The 22758-nt window shown below is 45.3% G+C and overlaps 1 long non-coding RNA gene across 1 annotated transcript in view; it reads left to right on the top strand.

Moving 5' to 3' along the window:
* The first annotated feature begins 6861 nt into the window (after positions 1 to 6861).
* The window catches only part of LOC119394377 (uncharacterized), a 47329-nt gene continuing 31432 nt past the window's right edge, over positions 6862 to 22758 (top strand). The window contains exons 1-3 of the long non-coding RNA XR_007416104.1: positions 6862 to 7090; positions 11366 to 11483; positions 13621 to 13820. This is a non-coding gene — a long non-coding RNA (uncharacterized LOC119394377). The remainder of the gene's footprint in view (positions 7091 to 11365; positions 11484 to 13620; positions 13821 to 22758) is intronic.

Raw genomic sequence — 22758 nt, 5'->3', positions numbered from 1 at the left:
GTATGGTATATATGGAAAGTTCTTTATGGAAAATATGGAAGGATAAGGAAATTTTGCGGAGTATATGGAAAGGTTTTTATGGAAAATATGGACGGATAAGGAAATTTTACGGAGTGTATGGAAAGTTCCTTATGGAAAATATGGGCGGATAAGGAAATTTTACGGAGTGTATGGAAAGTTCCTTATGGAAAATATGGAAGGATAAGGAAATTTTATGGAGTGTACGGAAACTTTCATAAGGAAGATGTGGAAACCTAAGGTGTTATGGAAACGTACGGATTTTGTAAGGTGCATACGGAAAATCGTCATAAGCTTATGGAAAACGTGTGGATTGTGGCCCATGCGGAAAATGTACAACTTGTGTAGATACATTTTCACTGGTAAGGAAATCCGAGCTTAGTTGGTATGAATGCATTGTGGAATAGCGCAAATAAGACACAAGGACACAGGCAAGTGCCTGTATCATCTCACTCGCCTGTGTCAATGTGCGCTATTTGTGCTATTCGAGAATGGATACAACTTCTGCAGATATGACTGTGTGCAATACCCCCGTCACACGGCAAATCTAATGTCATTCACAACGAATGACATTAAGTTAATGTCATATTTTACCTGTGTTGCTGTCACACGATGAAAACAAATGAAGGAAACAAGCATAAATTTAAGGGCCCGTTTTTTATATTAGACACAATATTATTGAGAACTAACACTCAATCAGAACACGTCAATATTGACGAGTCTCATTACTACTGGCGAAAACAAATGTCATTTTAAAATGATGACCATGACCTTAGCCCTCCTGAGCCGTGACTTTGGGAGCAATAAAAATCTATCAAAACATGCTTGACATGCGCGTAGTACCAAAAATAATTTCTTATCACTAAAAGGTGCTCCTAGAATATAAACGCAGCCATTTTACACAGCTTGCCACAGCTGCACGGCACGAACGAGGTCAAGCCAAGAGCCAGTTGAAAAGCAACGTGGCCAACAACTGACCTGGCTGCAGAAATGAGACAGCTGCAGCAATTTCGTGTAGCCACCGCCTCAATCACCACAACATGAGCAATCGGACAATCAACACCTGGGGGGGGGGGCGCTGACATTCCCCCCCCCCCGATTCGCAGCGCCTCCTTCCCTATTATGTCAGTGTGTGGAACTGACTTTGCGCCCCCCCTCTTAGGTGAATGGGGGGGGCCGCTCCCCCTGTCCCCCCCCCCTTGTGCGCACGCCTATGATAAGGAGGATGCATGGGTGCACTGGTGTTATTGAGTGGAACCCATTCGTGTGATACGCATGTGCGGAAAACAGTTTTACGGCAGAAGTGAAAATATTTTTAGCGCATAAGCTTCTCTATCAAATATGCAGAATATTAATTTATTTATTTATTTCTGAATACTGCAATATTAAAAGATCATATTAGGGCGATTAAGAAATAAAGATATGCAGGCTTGAATAAACAAACAAGGCACAGTAATTAATGCAGGAATAAGAATCGTATATATGCAAAAGTATAAAAACACAAATAGACTTACCAACCAGCACAAAAATATAACCCAACGTGAGCATTCACTCATGTTCATTGTCGTCTGTACGGTATGATGTTCATACTCACGTCTACTCACACCCCTCAACACTCACCCATACTCAGACTCACGGCTACTCACACCAATGAGTATGCACGTGGTGTCTACTCACACCTCTCAACAACTCTTACTCACACCTACTCATACCAATGCCTATTCACTCACGTTAATACTCACGTCTAATCCCACCCGTCAACACTCACTCATGCCTACTCTTATTGATGAATATTAACTCGTGTTCATACTCATGCCTACTCCCACCCCTCAACACTCACTCATACTCACATGCCTACTCACACCGATAAATATATTCACTCATGTTCATACACACATCTCACATCCTTCATCACTGGCTCATACTCACACTCGCGAGTACTCACTCATGTTTATACTCACACCAACTCATACTCTTTCATACTCACTCACGTCCATACTGCACACCGACTCACATTCATGAGTAACCATTCGTGCTCATACTCAGGTTTGCTTACGCCCTTTGTCACTCACTCGTAATCACACTCACGCCTTTCAAACGACTGTGAGTGTGTGTACTCATGAGCATAGGTCGGCAAAAAATGTGGAGCTCACTCAGGCTCACTCACCAAGCATATTTTGCCTTTAGTGCTCACTAGAACTCAGACTCACCAAAATTTTTCTAAACCAGACTCACTCGGACTCAGACTCACTGAAAATTTCAGCCTGACTCACTCAGACTCAGACTCACGGCTCGATCTGAGTCTGAGTCGACTCATTAGTGAGTTTGCCGACCTATGCTTATGAGTGAGTATGCCGAGCTGATTTTCACATCTTCTCCAGGTAAAAGACCTGTATACGCATTGATTGTTGCAAATGATTCAGTTCAACAAAAGTGAGTTTTGTATTCATAAAAATATTTGTCTATGTTCATGGATTGGTTACCCAGAAGCTGTACAAGGTGGGCTGAAAGTAACATGTCTTAAAGTAAGTCAATGAAGTTCTTTAGCTGCGGTTAAGCACAGCGTGAAATTACTAGTTTAACCCACTGTAGTAGCACATGAACACTGGCAACAAAGACACATTCTCTTTGCCATAAAATGACTCCACGAAAACTTTTTCTTTTGTCATAATTGTGTGTTAGTGAACTTCTTGTATTCTCAGTATTAAACCAACAATGACTTCAATCAAAGAAGACCCAGTGGCCTGTAGGCATTGCTGTTTGGAAAGATTCACATTGAACAAGCACTTTCTCTGAAGTAGTATTAGGCAGTACTTCCTTCATTTTATATATATGTGTACGTCATAAGAACATACTCAGAGTCACCTTATAATATCGCTTGCACACACTTAAGTTCTGCCTAAAAGCCTACAATAAATATATATCAGAGATCATGATTTAAGGTATACATACGTGTAAATTGTTCATAAACTAGTGGTGCTACCTGCGTGCCCTCTTTATATGACGCAATTTTATCTTCTCTGAGACACTGGCCTTAATTAAACACATTATCTTACATATTGTGATATGCGTACGCACAGTGTTGTACATATGAATACTTCATGAAACAAATGTATGCAGTTTTGTTTAAAAGCTTCACTCTCAACCATTTAGTTGCTCAAAAGGGTTTAAGAGCACACATGTGTTTACATAGTTCAACCATAAAGGAAGTATTGTTGTACTCAAATCTGTAGAAGAGAAAGCTCACTGCTCTCATTAAGAGTGACAATGTTGCACTTCTGATCCTACTACTGTAATACCTTTGTCATCAGCTGGTTATACAGCTGAATAAGTGCCTGATCTTTTTTTTACATGTTGTCGTATGTGCTAATAAGTAAGAATGCTGTTCAAATCTCAAGTGATCAATAACACATATGCATCGTCATACTGATGCTCACTGTTGAAGATCACATGTCGAGCTGCTTGGTTATCAGTTTTCATGCAAGTTATCAACTAGCCAACTGTAAAATACAGACATATGAAGCAAATTTGCCTGTCTGCTCTACTTTACTATAGACCCTGGGTGTTGATGCACATGATTATTACCTATTTATACTACAAGGGTACATAAAATGAAACAGAAAATAAAAAGAGGTAAAAGACGAACGAAAGGCAGGCAGGTTAACCAGGTCGAACTGACTTGCTGCCCTCTGGTGGGAGGGAAGGTGATCAGAAGAAGAATTACTCATGAAAGCACAAGGGATCTGTACGCACACTTAACCGTGTTCATCATTGATGCACCTATGAGGACTCACGTTCGTACTCACACCTACTCACTCACATTCATACTCACGCCAACTCACTCTGATGTGTACTACGTTCATACTCAGGTTTGCTCATACCCCTCATCACTCACTCGTACTCACAGTCATGCTTTTCAAATGAGTGTGTGTACTCACAAGTGAGTAGTATGCCAAGCTGTAGTCGTCATATCTACTGTAGGTAAGAGACCTATATATACACAAAGATGGTTGTAAGTGATTAAGTTCGACAGAAGTGAGTTTAGTATTGAGAAAAATATTTGTATATATTCATGGATTGGCTACCCAAAAACTTTACAAGGTGGGCTGTAGTAGGATGTCCTAAAGTAAGTGAATGACGTTATTTAGGTGCGGCTAAGCACAGCATGAAATTATTCGTTTAACCTTTGTAGCAGCACATTGGCACTGGCAACAAAGACACGTTCATATTGTCATAAAATGACTTCATGAACACGGTTCTTCATTTGTCATAGGTGTGCGTTATTGAACTTCTGGTATTCTCAGTATTAAAGCAACAAAGACTTCAACCAAAGAAGGCCCAGTGACCTCTAGGCTTTTGCTAATTGAAAAGATTCACATTGAACAAGCACTTTGCCTTAAGCAGTATTAGGCAGTACTTCCTGCATTATATACGTCATGAGAGCATACTCAGAGTCACCTTAATATGTCACTTGCACGCACTTAACTCCTGACTAAAGGATCATAATAAATGTATCTCAGGGATCCCAATGTGAGGTAGCAAGTGTACGTGGTTTAAAGACTAGTGTGTCCTGTATATGATGCCATTTAAACTTCTCTGAGTCTGGTTTTGGTGAAATACGTTTTCTTCCACGATGTGCCACGTGTGTGCACAGTGTCATGCGTACGAAAACTTTATATAAGAGTCAAACGTATTCAGTTTTTGGTAAAGAGCTTCACTCTCTCCCATCTAGTGTACAAAGAGTCTTAGTGCACAGACCTGTTTACGTATTTCAGCCATAGAGGTAGTATTCATGTACTTACATCTGTTCAAGAGAAAGCTATCACCAAAAGTGACAATCTTGCACTTCTGATCTTGCTACTGTAATACCTTGATCATTAGGTTATGTGGCTGAACAAGTGCCTCATTTATTCACATGTTGTATGTGCAAGCAAGTGTGGACGTTGTTCAAATCACAGGTGATCAATAACACATATGCATCGTCATACAGAAGCTCCCTGTTGAAGATCCCAAACCACATGTCGAGATGCTTGGTTATACTTTTCATGCAAGTTATCAAGTGGCCAATTTTAAGTACAGACAAATAAAGCAAATTTGCCTGTGCTCTACTTTCTAATACACAATGAGTCTTGACACATATGTTTAGTACCTCTTTCAACAACAAGGGTAGATGAAATGAAGCAGAAAAAAAGACGAAAAAGATGAAAGAAAGGCAGGGAGGTTAACCAGGCTGAACTGATTTGTTGCCCAACAGTGGAAGGGGGGAGGGGTCACTGGTCAGAAAAAGAGCCCAACTGATGTGCATGGACACATAACAGTGTTCATCATTGATGCACGGATACTCACGTACAGAACTAGGTTGTTTTGAGAAATTGCAGTAGCATATTGTTTCAGCCCGCATTGCAGATTATGCTTGCAATGGCATGTTATATGATAAAATTTAAGTGCCTGTTTTAATAAGTGTGGAGACGCAACAAGGGCTTTAGAATTTAGATCATGGCTGCGTGGAGACACATGTGCAACACAGCTAGAGAGTGCAATAAAGTGAGGATGCTCGAGGTTCACCTTAAAGAGTGGAGCGCGATAGCATAATCGCGGGGCCCCGAGTGCATCATCTTCTCAATTGCTAGTGAGGTACACTTTCTATCACTTTACTTTGTACCCCTAGTTTTTTGTTTAGCTCGGTCCCTTTTTGCAGTCCTTATTTTGCAATATCGTCAAGTGGATAATGCCAAAAAAGAGAAAAATAACCGGTGTGCAAGCAAACACAGTGCCACACACATATTCTAACCTAATGTTTTTTGTTTTATTTTTAAGTTTCAGCTCCCAACACGCTAACAGAAATAGCAGTACATCAATGTAAATGAAAAAAAAAAAGAAAAGAAAAGCATTAACTGAGTAGGACTCGAACCCACGTAAACAAGTCGTGATCCCTACGCGTGAGCCTGCTACTCCAGCCTGCTACGCCACCCGCACATTTTTTTTTTCACAGGTCATGACATCTTCCTAATTTAATAGATGAAAGTGCTTACGCGCTATCTGAGAGTGCATATTAGGTACACTATGAGATCATACTTATTATTGCGGGCATATATTTTGGGACCGCATCTACGCCTCACACTTTTCTCGTATCTTTTCACTATAGGTTGCCGATCGCTCGCGTATGAAGACACGGATGCTTACACACAAGCAATGTAATTTACACAAGCAGTTGAAGCTTGTTCCCCGAGGCTCTCTTGCGATTAATAGTCAGCCATCGCGCGAAACTGGAATGATACGCCGTTAACCCGTGCGTCTAGCTGTGTTCCCCTCCGTGGCTGTCTCGCTCGATCACGAATTCAGCGCGGGAAATGAAGCACACGGCAGTGCCGAGCGTAGCGGCGACATCAGCTGATCACGCCGGCTTGCTTCCCTTTGCTTCAACGCAACGAAACATCATGCCTTGCAAGATCACATACTGCATTACATAAAAGTGTTACTGCTTTGGAGTCATCCTGCTATTCACTGAGGACGGACATACAACTACTGTAGAATTTTGCTTCGGCGGCAAACATCGATCGTAAAGCCGCACTACTACGTCCGTGGTACAAGCAGTAGAAACCTGTCGTCTGCTAGAACAAAAAAAAAAAGAAGAAAGAAGCTACTGAAAAAGTATTTAACTTTTCTCGTATAAATTTTTCTTGAAAACGTCATTATTTTTTAACTATTTTGCCCAACAACATGCATTATCTAACAGTTTTACACGGCGACGTTTTCTTTTTCTTTTTCACGAACAACAATTCAAGCTAGATCCATCCATAGCCGAAGCCAGATGTTATTTGCCTTTGTTTGCGAGCTTCTCGCGTGTGTTCTCATCCACAAGAAGATTGAAGGTAAAAGCATTAAATTTACGTAAGGAAGCTTCGTTCCTCGTTTGTGCGGTGTGCAAAGATTGCACGCAATTCCCGCTGTTCTCGGAGTGCCGATGAAGTACGAGTCGTTCAAGGAATCAACGAAATGTGCGGGCGCTCGAATGACTCCATGGCTGACACCCGCGGCCACCTGCTACACGCCAGTGCGAAAGAAACTAAAGGTAAGTGGGACAGCTTATTGTGTAAAGCATGCTACTCGGCGCAAAGCTCTGTTACCGCACTCGGACGTGGCGTCGTAAAGAGCCTTACGCACCTTTGCGAGCGACGACATTGTGCGCGTTTCCGATTCGCTTCGACTACGCTGATCTGAGCGTAGCCATGGCGCATCGGCACGGCCTTACGAGAGCGAATTCGCGAGAATTGCGAGAACATGCATGTGTGTGATGATCGATTTTTTCTTATGTGCATTGCAGTCAGCAGGACGCAAGTGGCGCTTGCTTCGTTTGTTGTTGATAAATCAAAGCCTGCAGCGCCATTTGCTGCTGGGCAGCATTTTGCTCACGTTCGCGGGCTATATAATTCGTAGCGTGGCTCAATTCACCTAGCCAAACACTTAAATTGTGATAATGAGCCTACATTCACGGTGAAGTGTTTATTATGCGCTTGAACGCTGGCTTGAGCTAGTTAAACGTAATCGTGTGTAGGGAGAGGTGTTAAAAGAATCTTTGTGTGTATATGCACGTCGCCTTCGCGTGTCAGTGATAGTGATATTTTCTTATCATAACCTTTTATACAAGCTATGCGCACCAACCACAAAACTAATCCATGTTCAAAAAATACAATTCTTTTTCTGTCAGGGACGGCATGCTTACACAATCGCTACCCAACTGCTTCTACTATTAGTCTCGTTAGTTCATCACGGTTGGTCAATAACACCTTGGTGTTCCCAAAACCCGGGGCGCACCCACAAGCTCTGCAATGCATCCTGAGCCAGCCATCGTTACCCTTCTTCACAAGGCTGAAGTGCTCTCGTAACCTGTCATTTAGACAGCGCCCCGTCTGTCCTACGTACTACTTTCCGCAAGAGAGGGGAATCTGATACGCCACCGCCTCTTTACAGTCCACGAACTGAGTCCTACGTCTTATCTTGCAAGCAGAGGCGTCTTGCGGTGCTGGACTACTCAGTCTGCAGGTAGAATTAATCGAATTAAGCTTAATTCTACCTGCAGACTGAGTAGTCCAGCACCGCAAGACGCCTCTGCTTGGAAGATAAGACGTAGGACTCAGTTCGTGGACTGTAAAGAGGTGGTGGCGTATCAGATTCCCCTCTCTTGCGGAAAGTAGTACGTAGGACAGACGGGGCGCTGTCTAAATGACAGGTTACGAGAGCACTTCAGCCTTGTGAAGAAGGGTAACGATGGCTGGCTCAGGATGCATTGCAGAGCTTGTGGGTGCGCCCCGGGTTTTGGGAACACCAAGGTGTTATTGACCAACCGTGATGAACTAACGAGACTAATAGTAGAAGCAGTTGGGTAGCGATTGTGTAAGCATGCCGTCCCTGACAGAAAAAGAATTGTATTTTTTGAACATGGATTAGTTTTGTGGTTGGTGCGCATAGCTTGTATGAAAGGTTATATTAAGAAAAATATTACTTCTCTGCACGTCTCCTGTTAAAATCAGAATGACAAAAAAGTTCTCTGCGCATGACATCTGGCTGTAGCGTTTGACCATCACCACTGCATATATTTGTGCTTCGGTTGAAATATACCATTTTGTTGGAAGTTAGCGCACGTGTTGTGTCCTCCCTTCTCGTCCTTGTGTCATTTTGCGCTAAATTTAATTTTTCCTAACGTCTTACCAACAAGGCCGAATTTGTCCCCTTGTGCAGTTCTTATGTGAGCTGTCATGCAGCTCTAGTTCACAATGTATCGTCGATTGTGGTCAACTTCTTTCAGCAAATTTACTGTGCTTTGGCCAGGCTTCAGTCCTAATGATTTCAGAATTTCGGCACGTGTGATACTGCCATCATTAGATGAAAAAAAAAAAGCACCCATCGTCGCAATGTTTAAGACTCTGAAGCCTAACAAAGTGCAAGGACTTTGCGACACAATTCGGATTAGCTCAACACTTGCACCACACAGTTTGCATGCGCAGTTCTGTCTAATTGCATCACAAATAATATTGATGTCCATTAGAGCGTACCCGTTGTCACCCTGTGCGCAAGTTGCCTTGAAGGACGCTGAAAAGGGTGGGATTCAATGACGAAGAGTGTGATGGTTCAGTGTTTGGCACCTCAGTACGTTGCTAGCATTTATTCGCAGTTACAAGACAACTGAATTAGTTGCCACGAAATATACTGTCGCTGAAGGCTTTCTCTATCCTCAGCATCTCAACGTATCGATTGGCACGACAGACACAAGGTGTGATGAAACTAGGAGCTAAAATTGTTTGAATAGACGCGCTCCGAACCAAGAATGTGAATAAAGACGCACACAGCATCTTCGGATTGTCTTTGCTGAAAAATTAGGCATGCAGAAAGTTAGCTGACAATTTCAGAAAATGGACTGTAAGCGCTGAGTGCATACGAGGCGCTTGTCTTGGGTGCGTGTTCACTCACTACTTGCTTCCAGAAGATGAGGTTCTCAGCTACAAAAAAAAAGAACATTCAAAGAAAAGCACGAATATGCAAAATATGGAGAAAAGGACACACTTCCCAAATTGCAAACAAAAAAAGTGATTTTTTTTTAAATTTTGCCTTACCCTGTGCTCTTAAAGGAGTACTGACACGAATTTTAAAAATTTTTCGTATTGTTGCTCTAAAAAAATACTGGTGTCGAGAAACCTAAAACGAGTATTGTGGTGCCTGGGAATGCATCGTATATATTTTAATTACTGCTACCTTTAAAAGACACATTCGGTTTCGATATCGAGGGGGCGGCTTCTCAGTGACGTTTCATAGCAGTGTGACGTCACGGGGATACAGAAACTTGCGACGTACTAGGGGCAAAACCGTCATCTGCTCGTTGTGCACGTAAGCAACGATGAGCAAATTGTCGTCCAGTGGCCCTGACAGTGATTTCTGTGATTTAGGCTGCATGCAGGATGCAGAACTCGCTAACTCAGGGAAGCTGTCTTGACTCGTCAGGATAATGTCCATTGCAGTGGGGCTGGCTTGCAGATGCTCAGCGACGAAAACTTCCAAGTCAAATTAGAATATTTTACACATATTCAACTCGGGTGTGTGGACAGCATTGACGCTGCATATGGAAGAAACAAAAAATGTCCCTTTTTTGATGTCTCAAAATAGTGTCAGTACTCCTTTAACGAGCACAAGACCAAGGAGCTATTTTGAGCAGTGTCGTGGTAAATGGCTTACGCACAGGACAGTCCCAACAAGCATCACGTCTATCCTTAGCACTTTCTCTCTGGTAGGTAAACTATGCTTGGCTTTTGGAGTTTCTCTGTTTCGGTCCCTAAAGCTACCGAAACGTTTCGGTCTCTTTAGGGACTTCGCAAAGCTTTTCTGGGAGCACGTGCGGTAGCTTCATGGAAAGAAGCGCAAGTACAGTACATACTGGTGTGATCTCCTTGATGACATTGAGGTTGCAATCTTTGACAGTAGTTCCAAGCAAGGATCACGAGGTCAGTAAATATGTACTCAGCAGCACTCTTCTGGAAGGATCCTTACGATACAACGAAAAAAGCCATCTATGCTCACCCGTTCGCACTTCATGCAGCCGACTGCATCATGTACGTAAACTTGTGGCCACGCGTCGACGCCTCGGACATTTGCGAATTACTTGTCTTATGTTTTGTCAAGCTTTGTCATGCAGCAGCAGTGAAGTCATAAACGGCTCTAGGCCACAACATTGTGAGAAGCGGCTAGTTACACAAGCCTACGAGAAAAGTTGGGGCTGATAGCGTTGTGGTCATGACATGAGCAAGTTATAAGGACACTCTAACTCCTGGTAAATATTAATTTTATTATTGTTTTATTTCATCTGTACCCAGTTGCAGAAACAGTGAATGCCTCGTTAAAAAGGGACCTTACACATGAAGCCACAATGGTCCTGCATCGTCGCAGCAGAACCTGATATGATTTGTGTGTAAGTGGACAAAACAGAGCTAACGAAAGGAAGCAATGAGGACATACGTGATGCTTGTCAGGGTTGCCTATGCGCTAAAGCCATCCACTCTGGTACTGTTCTGATAGTTCCTTCGTCTTGTACTCGCTGAGGCGCACCTTCGGCATCTTGAAGACGTTGCAACCATCTTTCTGTGACTGTAACTTTGCCGTACTTCGCATGCAACTACTACAACCCACAACTGCACGCGCTTCCCCGATTGCCAGCTCATCTGGCTGTGACAACAAAACGGGTTGTACCTCATTGCCACCATTGGTGCAAGCTCCCTATAGAATGCTTCTGTGTCTTGCATGTATATCTGTGACTGAAAAACATTATGCAAACTATGCTCATCTCACAAATTGGTTGCAGCACTGTGGAGGCTGCAGGGTGGCTTTGCCAGTAGGAAGGGCGGAAATTCCTGAAGATGTGTTCATCCATGTTGCATCAGCTGCTTGGTGTTTTCATGGCATCTCTGCGCACGTGTTGGGTGAGTAAAGTAAGGTGGTAGCAGAGCAAGGAAAACGAAACATGGCAGCACCACTTGAAGCGCGTGCCTTTCACTTTGAATTTATCAATTTGTCATCGTGCACTGTGTGGCCTGTAATATTTAAAGTGGCACTTCTATTTGCTTTATATTTGCATCCTCATGCTTCGACAGCAATGTATTTGTGACTATTTTACATTGTTTCCGCAATGTACTTTCAAGTTCTTGGTGACAAGGCATACCTGCCAAGTCTCCCGGATTACCCGGGAGACTCCTGGATTTTGAACGTTTCTCCCGGTTGTACGGGTCATAGGAAAATCTCCCAGAAATCCAGTTTTGCCCCGCGCGTACAGTGCTTTGTCTGCTGGCCACATGAGCAAAGTTGTCTGGCCACGTAGTAGAAAGGATTCTTCTTTTTTTAACGATGGGAGAAAGGTTCAACTCAGTTTCATTGCGCATGAAGTAGCTGTGCACTTTGCGCCGCAGTCCAGCACTTAAAATGGTAGCCGTTACCGATGTCTGTCGAGATAGCGCGTTCGCCAGCGCTCGCGACCGTCCCCGTCTCAACGGTGCCCCTTATGGTCCTTTGCCCGACGAAATAACTGGTAAGCAAGCGACGACAGGCCTCGCGCGACGGTGACGGCCGGGTCGTTTCATCTCTGCTTCAACCGCATTCGTCCCTAGCGCTAGCGCACTTTTACTCGCACGTGAAAAAGACGATGCGTAAGCGATGTTATCGGTTTGGACTGTGTACAGATCAGTGGCGACCGCAATATCCCGCTGACATTGTTCATATAATTGCTATCGCAGTACCCCCCCCCCCCCCACCCTGCGGTCGGCATACGAGAAAGGGATACAGGAAGTGGTGCTGAACACACTTGGTTAGCTTTGAATTGAGCAATCTTGAATTTCATTTTCGCACAGCATTACATAAGCTAGACATTACAGGTCTTATAGCAGTACGAAAAACATGCAATGAGCAAGGCTAGAAATACAAAATTGCACAAGGAGGTTCAACACAAAACTTGGTTCACTTAAAATATTTGGCATGAGCTCTGCGTGTTTTCCAGCATAGGTCCCCATTTCACAATTCAGCTCATGCAGAGCAGATTCTGTTAAGCAGGACACTCATTTTAACATATTAACATGGCTCAAAGCATAAAACAATTAAAGGGACTGACAAACAATTCTTGTGGTACTTGTTCTCTTTAGTTCACTGGAAAGCTAACTAGTCACTGTCTTAATAATGGAATAGTAACGCTGAAAGTGCTGTGAAACATTTTCAGAATTTTTGGATCTGTGGCTACTATGAAGTTGTGTACACACAACACAGGCGGCAAACAGTGGGAGGTCAACACGACAGCGGTACGAGTTTATGCACTGCAGTTTGGTGCACATGCGTGCATTCCGCATGCGTGTGCCATGGCTCGACATGTCCCACTAGTTGACACGAAGCCAACGCTGCTTATTAGCATCAACTCCTTTGCCTAGTAAGCAGCACAGAATAGGACGGGGATAGGTTATAATATAATACAGTGTAATTTTGAGCACTAATTATGGTGCACATTAAAGCATCAAACTATGTACAGCAAACAGAACGACTCGATAACACATCATCAGGCAATTTCTGCTAGGATGCATGGCATACTGTTTTTTTTTACCTTTAAACGCAATTTAAATATGTAATCTTACTCAAATTGCGAAAAGCATGCCCTGCAATTCACGATCTTTTTATTTCCGCCAGGATCTAATCACACGTTCTGGCCAGTTGTCGGTCCCTTTAGTGATTAATAAATCTTTGCATATTTTTCAGTGTAGTACCACCATCAGTGTCAACGTAAGCCATTTGATTAAAGAAGCCATCCAGAGCATCCAGCTAACGTTGCCTGCCTGTCCAGTTAGGGTTGTGGTTGTGCTGGATGAGCTTTTTTTACATACAGTGCGCAGTGAACTAACACCTTCAAAGTCAAGCGCAGGTTAAAAAAAAAAGAACTAAAATAGAGGTTGCAAATGCGGGACCTTAACTTTAAGAAGGGATGCCTCAGTATGCCTTCTGGAAAATGGGAGTGTTTTCTTTTGCTGCAGAATTTCGGATATTATAATTTACAATTCTAAAGACCTTATCTACGACCTTGTGCAGGTTGATCTTAAGCAGAAAACCAGAAGTGGCAGTGGTCTCCAGAAGAGACCAAGGACCCCAAGCTCTCTCTGACACAAGCAGGAAGGGCACTGTGGTGCATTGAAAACTTGCTCCAGTAGTGCATTGCCAGTGCACTATGCTGCTGTTTCATCAAGGAGAAAGGAGGTGACCAGCCCGAGAGGAACTTCATGCTCTACAGTGTGAGTGCCTGGATGGTTTTGTTTTTGTCCTGTCACACGTGCTGAATAGTGGGTGAGATTCAGCCTGGGTGGCTAGAAGGAATAGGGGTGACAAGTGTGGTAATTTCTCTAGCCAGGTAGTGTCGACTTTTGCACCGGTGCTGTTAGTGGCCCCAAGTGGTGCACCTGTTCAGAAGTTTCAACATGGTTGTGGCTGCCGCCACAGACTGCTGTAGCTTTGTCACCTCGGTAAATGTTCAGATGCATCAGGAAAAATTCGCTATATCACTTTCTTCTAGAGCTGCCAAAATTTTGCATTATACTTGAGTTTTGTTCCGGGCGCGAGAGCACAAATGAGCCTAGCATAGATTAAATGCTGAAATTTTACTCACGGGAGGCCCTGCATGTATGCCTGGCCTTGTTATCATTAGCACCTTGGTGGGTCAGCATGTATGGTGAAAAATTGGGTATCCGTTGCTTCATGAATGCTACATAATCCATCAGTCACATCCAGTGAATCAGATGCAGTGGCATACTGGTCAAACGGTCTCGTTGCAGATAAATGATGCGTAAATGGCCATTATTTGCAAAAAAAACATATCAGCACATTCAATGAATAAACCATGTACAGCATGGACCGCTTATAACAAGTTGCCAGAGTCGCAAATATCTGCACTATAAGTGGTACTGCCCTGTAAACAAAACAACATTTGTGAAAAGCTGTACATCTGAAAAACATGACCAACAGGCACCCGCATGATTCCGACTATCTAGGCGTGCAACTTGGGCGTAAAGTTGTCAATGTTGAAAGGTTAACGTCTGCGGACCTGCAGTGTCGACATAGTGAACGCAGAAACAAGAAAACAAAAAGAAAGAGTGCCGTAGCGGAAAGCCGCTGACTGACTCTTCAGACCTCCACATTTATGCGAACTTCGCTGTGGTACAACACTGGCCAGAAACTATACGGGGAAAGGCTATTGAAATTCCGGGGGCGATGTCCAAAAAACAGTGACAACCTTGAACCACCAATCTAGTATTGCACATGCACTCCCTAGTTTTCGGTGAAGATTTTAAGTCACTCCTGACTGCAACAACTCCAAAACGTTTCATTCACTCGGCACCAAACCGTAACCTTGATTGTCTGCAGACACTAACACCTAGGTAGCTAGTGCTCGTTAGGCCTAGCTTGCGGGAGTTTGCCCCAAACAACACGGATATCGGGCGTAGAAGATGTTGCACTCCTGTCCTAAACAGTGGGCAGCAGGTGTGAAACGAAGTTCCGGTCCGCGATCAGGAAAGTCACGCCAACTATCCTGAAAGAGTCTTCCAAGCTTGTAAGTCCACCTGCTGGTGGCAAAGGCAAAAGCTCTGTCGTGTCTCAAAACATTATCACTTGCTGGGGAATAGAGGTCGCACGCACAAGATCTCACTCTACGATTAGACTGTTTTCCCGACAGAAAACCGAAGAGCCAAACAGCAGTTACGTGCACTTCATGCAGACACGGGTGGCCCTTCAGAGCGCAGCACACACACAACAAGCAGCCAGAGCAAAGGGAGCAAAGGCTTTTCTGTTGCCTAGGCAATCACTCCCCCTCTTCACACCATGATGCCCCCCTTGTTTTTCTTTTTTTTTTCTTCCACTGTTTCCTGTTCATTCGCTCTGCATCTCATCCTCCATAACGCTGTGGTTCTTCTCTCCCAGGCTGATCCGAAGCGCACTCGCTTCGAGTCTCTGAGAATTTTGCAGCAGCCGCCTTATAGCCGATGTTTCATGTGGGGGGACTGCACAGTAAGCGGCATGCGTGTATACGTGGTGCTTTATGGGAGGGTATGCTGAATTCAGAAAAAACTGCATTATAACCGGTCCTGCACTGTGAACGATTGTGTTATAAATGGTGTGAAGTGTACATAAATATTTTATACACCTTAGACTGGGACACATGTTTACATTGAAAAGTTGAAGATCCTGACTAAAAGGAAATATAACTAAACGTAATTTTTCATTGTAGCCATTTGAAATGTTTCTTCTCATTCGACAGACAGTCCTTACAGCATTCGTGGCCTTTGATCACGGGATTCAGTGTTGTAATTTTTCTTCCTATGCTGGTTAGGGTTAACCAGATGTTGCACTTACTTGCATTACGACTGCAGCACTAATTCTGTCAACCAAATTTTATTATCGTTCTTCCCTTGTAATGCGCACTCTGAACTTCCCGTCCTGCGATGGCATTAGGTTGCCAGATGTCCGTTGCTTTGCTTTGCTTCGTGCTTTGTTTTTTTCTGCGTAATTGAGTTTGAAGATTAGTCTCTCATTGTGCTCGAGCGGGGTGCTATTCCATGTCGTTTCTGTAACAATGACATTACACTGCTGTGTCATAAGCGCCGATTAGGTATTTTCTAGGGGTGTGTTAGAAATTTGTGGATAGGTGGTTAAATATTTCTCTAGTCGATCTTTCTATTGGATATATCATCAGTGTTCATGAACGCAAGTACTTTTTGGTTTTTCAAGTCTCCAACAGTGTGATAATTTTGATTTCTAATTGCCAGAGTTCACATAATAAATTTGATTTTGTGTAGGGGAAATCACCTATGCTACCATACTCTTCCAGCTCAATTGCAATTCACTTTCTATATGTCTTGAGTATGCCAATAAATTACCTTTGTTTATAATGGTGCTATTATGCTTTTGATAGAGAATGCTTCACATTGTGCAGTTGTATTCAATTTTTTTATAACACGAATTGATTAATTCTAAAGCTTGCCGTTCACTTATGCCTATTTCTGTTTGGTGGGCTGTTTTGGTCTGGCTGGCACAGACCTGCCTACTTGTGTGCTGCTTTTTCAGCTTCATAACTTGCAGCATTTCATGTTACAAAGCTGTTCAAGGTGGTATTATTGCAGACAAACTAAAGTTTAAGGGAAGTAAATGCACATGTACACATTACGAAATGCTCATTTAGGGCTTTTACTGGCAATACTTAAAGTTTTTGCTAGTATACAGAAGACATTTAATTCAAAGTTTTACGTAATGAGATTTCAACAGATTTACTACACATAAATATGTTCAAAATAGTAAGAAGCACCTAGTTATTTTCCATGCAATAAGCATGCCATTACATTTTTTGCATGCGCTGGAGCTCACTCGTGCACTTTCCTTTTCTATTCACACAAATACATAAAAAAGCAGTATGTGCATTTCTTTTTCAGCATCATTCTGTGTGTTATTTCTTCTGCATGTGAACTAAGCTGCTTACATGTGCGTCTGACATCATGTGTTTATGATTTATGCATGCAGATGCCTACGGGGAACACCTCAAGGCGCATCCAAGCAACGTCCTGGAGGCACAGCGCCACCGGAATCTCAATCGCCATTTGGGGGACCTGCTTAAAGTCCTTAAGAAATGATTCCACTGTGAGGCTTTCAAAACGGCATGAATATTAATTTTATTCATTATAAAGTTTTCATTTTTAAATTCCTGTTGTTGCACATTGTTTTGCACCATCTTTCCATGGGTGAGATACAACTCGTGAAGTGATGGTGCAAGGTGACCTCATTTGAACAGTCAATTTAGGTATGCATATTGACACAGCTAGAACGTGCTATATAAAACAAGTTTTAGTCCTTGCAGCGGGGCTGGTTTTGAAGAGCATGTAAATTCTTTCTTTATGCGAAGACTAATTTTATTGAATTTTACGAAAAGCTAAATTTTATGCCGTCCTAAGCAGGGAGAGTTTTAGCTGGTGTTTTTCTATTACATAAAACCCTGCATTATTTCGTTGCAGTATGACTGCAGCTTATGATGTCCAGCATATTAATTCAGTAGCTTATTAACACATTTGTTTCTTCTAAAAGCCTTTGTTTGCTCATCAAGGCTGTGTCTAGATAGCAATCATATTTCACCTTCCTGCAACATTAAGACAGAAATATTCACATTATTTCTACACAGTACAGCTTTACAAATAACGTGAATGGCCAACTGCCTCTTATGTTGCTTTCCACGAGGTCTAGGACGTCCATCTGATTTCGCATAATGCGGCAGATAGCTGCATGATTTCCGCATTATGCGGTTTTCCGTAAGCTGCTGTTGTCTGCATATTTCCGCATGATATGGCACTTTCCATAAGCTGGGGATGTCCGCATCTTTCCGCACGATATGGCACTTTCCATAAGCTGGGGATGTCCGCATCTTTCCGCACGATACGGCTTGCCGTAAGATGCGGATTCCGCATCATGCGGCTTTCCATATTCCAATAATTCCGTATGTACGGATCCGCATATACGGATCGTTTCAGTAGGGAAGTTAAAAAAAATTACTATTCCGCTTTCTGGCGTCTCCCTGCGCACGGCAACCGCGGATCACGTAAAGCCTTCTATGACGTGCACGGCTCGGCTACTCATTCAGGACGTTCTCTATGTGGTCGAATTCGTTGTCTTTTCGCAGTGCTCGCACGACGTCATATTAGGCTGGGACTTCCTTTCCACACATCATGCCGTTGTTGACTGTGCCCATGCCGAGCTAGAATTATCAGCGATCGCCGAAGTCGATTCTCGCAAGTCTTCTTTTTCTCGTGTCCTCGTCGCCGCGGACACGGACATCCCACCTTTGTCTTCTGTTCTTGTGCCGATCTCCTGCGACTATGCTCCCTTCTCTAGCGCCATGTTCACGCCATCAGCAGACTTTGCCTCTCGCAAGAACTTCATTCTTCCCTTTGCTCTTCTCACGATCGTCGACTCTTGCGCAAACCATTTATGTGACGAACCTGCTTTCGGTCCCCGCCACATTATTTCGCGGAGAATGTATAGGCCGACTTGAGGACATTGATTTTGTTTGCGCCAGTCAAATGCCCGATCGCACGACAAGCCTCCAGGTCGACAGTGTCAATTCCGTTACCACGTCCGACGCATCCTCCCTGGACGTCTTCCTTCCATCAATTGATTCGGAACTTCCTGTTGCTCAACGGACCCAACTTTTGAAGCTCCTCGACCGCTTTCGGACGTCTTTCGACTACAAGCAACCCACTTTGGGCCGAACATCTGCAATCGTTCATCATATTGACACCGGCACCCATGCACCCCTGCGCCAGCGTCCATACCGGGTCTCTCACGCTGAACGCCGAGTTATTGACGACCAGGTGACCGATATGCTCAATCGTGGCGTCATACAGCCGTCCCACAGCCCTTGGGCCTCCCCTGTGGTGCTCGTTAAAAAGAAGGACGGTAGCATCCGATTCTGTGTTGATTATAGGCGCCTTAACAAGATCACGCGCAAAGATGTTTATCCGCTCCCCCAGAATCGACGACGCTCTCGACTGTTTGCAAGGGGCAGAGTTCTTTTCATCACTGGATCTTCGATCGGGTTACTGGCAGGTACCTATGGATGAAGCTGATCGCCCCAAAACTGCGTTCGTGACTCCCGACGGCTTGTACGAGTTTAACGTGATGCCGTTCGGCCTTTGCAACGCCCCTGCCACTTTCGAGCGTCTTATGGACAACACACTTCGAGGTCTCAAGTGGCAGACGTGCCTTTGCTATCTGGACGACGTCGTCGTTTTTTCAAAGGACTTCGATACCCATATTCTGCGCCTCGCAAGTGTCCTAGAATGCCTCACACATGCTGGCCTCCAACTGAATTTGAAAAAGTGCCATTTTGCCGCCCGGAAGCTCACCATCTTGGGGCATGTTGTCAGCAAGGCCGGTGTTCTACCCGACCCCGCGAAGCTCCGCGCCGTCGCCCAGTTTCCCAAGCCGTCAACACTGAAAGAACTCCGGAGCTTCATAGGCCTATGCTCGTATTTTCGGCGATTCGTCCGTAATTTCGCCTCCATAATGGCTCCTTTAACACGCCTACTTGCTGACAGCCAAGGTGTCACAGCATGGTCTTCCGCTTGCGACGACGCATTCGCGAAATTACGTCATCTACTGACATCACCACCGATTCTTCGTCACTTTGACCCAGATGCCCCTACCGAAATCCACACGGATGCCAGTGGAGTCGGCCTTGGCGCTATTCCTTGCTCAACGCAAGTCTGGCTTCGACGAGTACGTCGTTTCTTACGCCAGCCGCACTCTCACCAGAGCTGAAGAGAATTATTCGGTCACAGAAAAGGAATGTCTAGCCATCGTGTGGGCAATCACGAAATTTCGACCTTACGTATATGGCCGCCCATTTGATGTTGTGACTGATCACCACGCCCTCTGCTGGTTATCGTCACTCAAAGGCCATCTGGTCGTCTAGCTCGTTGGGCGTTACGTCTCCAAGACTACGACATCCGTGTCGTCTACAGGTCAGGCCGCCGACATTCAGATGCCGACGCTCTTTCCCGCTCTCCTCTTCCCATGAATACGGAACTGCGTCTGTTTCCAGCTACGATTCTGCGTCACTACATACGCTGACATGCCATCTGAGCAGCGCCAGACCCTTGGATAGTCTCTATCATGGAGTTCCTGTCTCGGCCATCACCACCTACCGCCACTCGTTCGCTGCGACGCACAGCTCGACATTTCACCGTACGCGACGGGCTCCTGTACCGCCGCAACTACCTATCTGAGGGCCGCAAATGGCTGCTGGTGATTCCTCGCCAGCTACGGGCCGATATCTGCGCCTCCTTTCACGCGGATCCCAGTGCGGCCACGCCGGCGTAATAAAAACGTATGCACGCCTCCGGCTGCGGTACTACTGGCGTGGAATGTACCGCTTTGGTCCGACAGTACGTACGCTCGTGCTCCAAGTGTCAACGCCGGAAGAGCCCAGCGCACACAGTCACTGGACCCACTACAGCCGTTGCCTTGTCCCTCCCGGCCCTTTGATCGCATCGGCATAGACCTGTATGGCCCCCTTCCCTACACACCTGACGGGAACCGCTGGGTGATTGTCGCTATTGATCACCTGACACGCTATGCTGAAACTGCAGCGCTGCCAGAGGCCACATCACGTGAAGTCGGCTTATTCATTCTTCAAAAACTCGTTCTTCGCCACGGCGCACCTCGCGAGCTACTCAGCGACCGCGGACGTACGTTCCTTTCTGAAGCCGTGCAAGCCCTCCTTCGTGAATGCAACGTTGTGCATCGGACAACCAGCGCGTACCATCCCCAAACCAACGGAATGACTGAGCGCTTAACCGCACACTGGGCGACATGCTGTCCATGTACGTGTCCGCTGACCACACCAACTGGGACCGCATACTACCCTTTGTTACGTACGCCTACAATAGCGCCACTCAGTCTACGACAGGATTCTCTCCATTCTTCCTTCTTTACGGCCGTGAACCTTCCTCGTTTATGGATACCATTCTTCTGTACCGCCCGGACGCTTCAGAATCCACGACTTTATCTGAAGTCGCCAATTATGCCGAGGAATGCAGACAACTCGCGCGTTCTTTAACCGCCCAAGACCAAGCGCGCCAGAAGGACCGTCACGACGTAAAACCTGCCTACTCCGTCATATTCGCCTGGAACGTTGGTGTGGCTTCGCGTTCCTCCTCTGCTCCTGGCCTTTCCACAAAGCTACTGCCTAAGTACGAAGGCCCCTACCGCGTCCTACGTCAACATCCCCAGTCAACTATATTATTGAGCCTGTTCAATCATTCTACGGACCGCCGTCGTCGCGGCCGCGAGACTGTTCACGTCGATCGACTGAAGCCGCACTATGACCCACCAGTTGTACCTGTTCCTTAGGTCGCCAGGATGGCTCCTTTTCCGCGGGGGAGTGATTTGTAACATGGTACGGCGCAGACAAGAACGCCAGCGAAAGAAGAAGACGAAGACGGTTGTTGTTGGTGCTCGCGCTTGCTCGGCTTGGACCGCTGATCGCTTCAGCTGCTGCAATCTTCTAATAAACGCGTTACTGCCTCAACGTTAAACGCATACCATCAATATATATATATATATATATATTATATATATATATATATATATATATAGATATATATATATATATATTGTAGAGAAGCATTGGAACACTGTAATGGGCCGTCCTCTCGAGCACCTTCTAGTGGGTCGCCCTCTTCGCCTCTTCTCGGGGAGCACGCCTCTCGTGCTCGTGCTCGTGACTGTCGTCGCTGTGCATCGTCGCCGTCAATCGCGCCGTCAATAAACACCTTTACAAAGTGGTGGAGAGTGCTGTACCGTCACCACAACTTCGGTCTCCATCGATGCCCCTGGAGCTACGATCCCGTACCGTACCATCTACCATGCCGCAAGACGCCGCTCAGCAAACGCCGCCTCCTGCCCCGACCGCTTGTCCCGGTGTCCCTCGCATCCGCGACCCTCCTATCTTCACCGGCGCGGATGGCACCGACGTGGAGGACTGGCTCGCGATTTACGAACGGGTGAGTGTTCCGAATAAATGGGACGAAGCAGGCAAGCTCAGCAACTTGGTTTTCTACCTCGCGAGTGTGGCAGGCATGTGGTACAACAACCATGCATCCGATTTCCCGACGTGGTCCGATTTCAAGACCGCCATCGTCGACGTGTTTGGCCGCCCTGCCGTTCGGAAGCTCCAAGCGAACAGCGTTTACGTGACGAGCTCAGCAGGCAGGTGAGTCGTTCACGAGCTACATTGAAGACATCCTTGATCTGTGCAAGAAAGCCGACGCGAGCATGTCGGAGTCTGACCGAATCAGGAATATTATGAAGTGTATCGACGACGATGCCTTCACGATTGCTGCTGGCCAAAAACCCTCGCACAGTGGCAGAGGTCATTACGCTGTGCCAAAGCTACGAGGAGCTGCGCCGGCAGCGGCTTGATGACCCCGTCGACCGCCATCACGCGATGCTGATCTCGCGGGCTTGTCCGCCATGCTGACCACTCCACCTTGCTCGCCGAAATCAAGTCGTTCGTGCGTGAGGAAATTGCCCGCCAGGTCTCTCTACTGGCTTTCGCTCCACCGCAGCATGTTGACCAGCCGCCAACTCCACTTCTGCCTCCCCTCCGCCGGGCGATCTGCAAGAAATCGCGGA

This window comes from Rhipicephalus sanguineus, chromosome 5, assembly GCF_013339695.2.
Source record: "Rhipicephalus sanguineus isolate Rsan-2018 chromosome 5, BIME_Rsan_1.4, whole genome shotgun sequence".
NCBI classification, from domain to species: Eukaryota; Metazoa; Arthropoda; class Arachnida; order Ixodida; family Ixodidae; genus Rhipicephalus; species Rhipicephalus sanguineus.
Note: the sequence above shows the minus strand (reverse complement) of the source record. Positions and strands in the feature narration are given on the sequence as shown.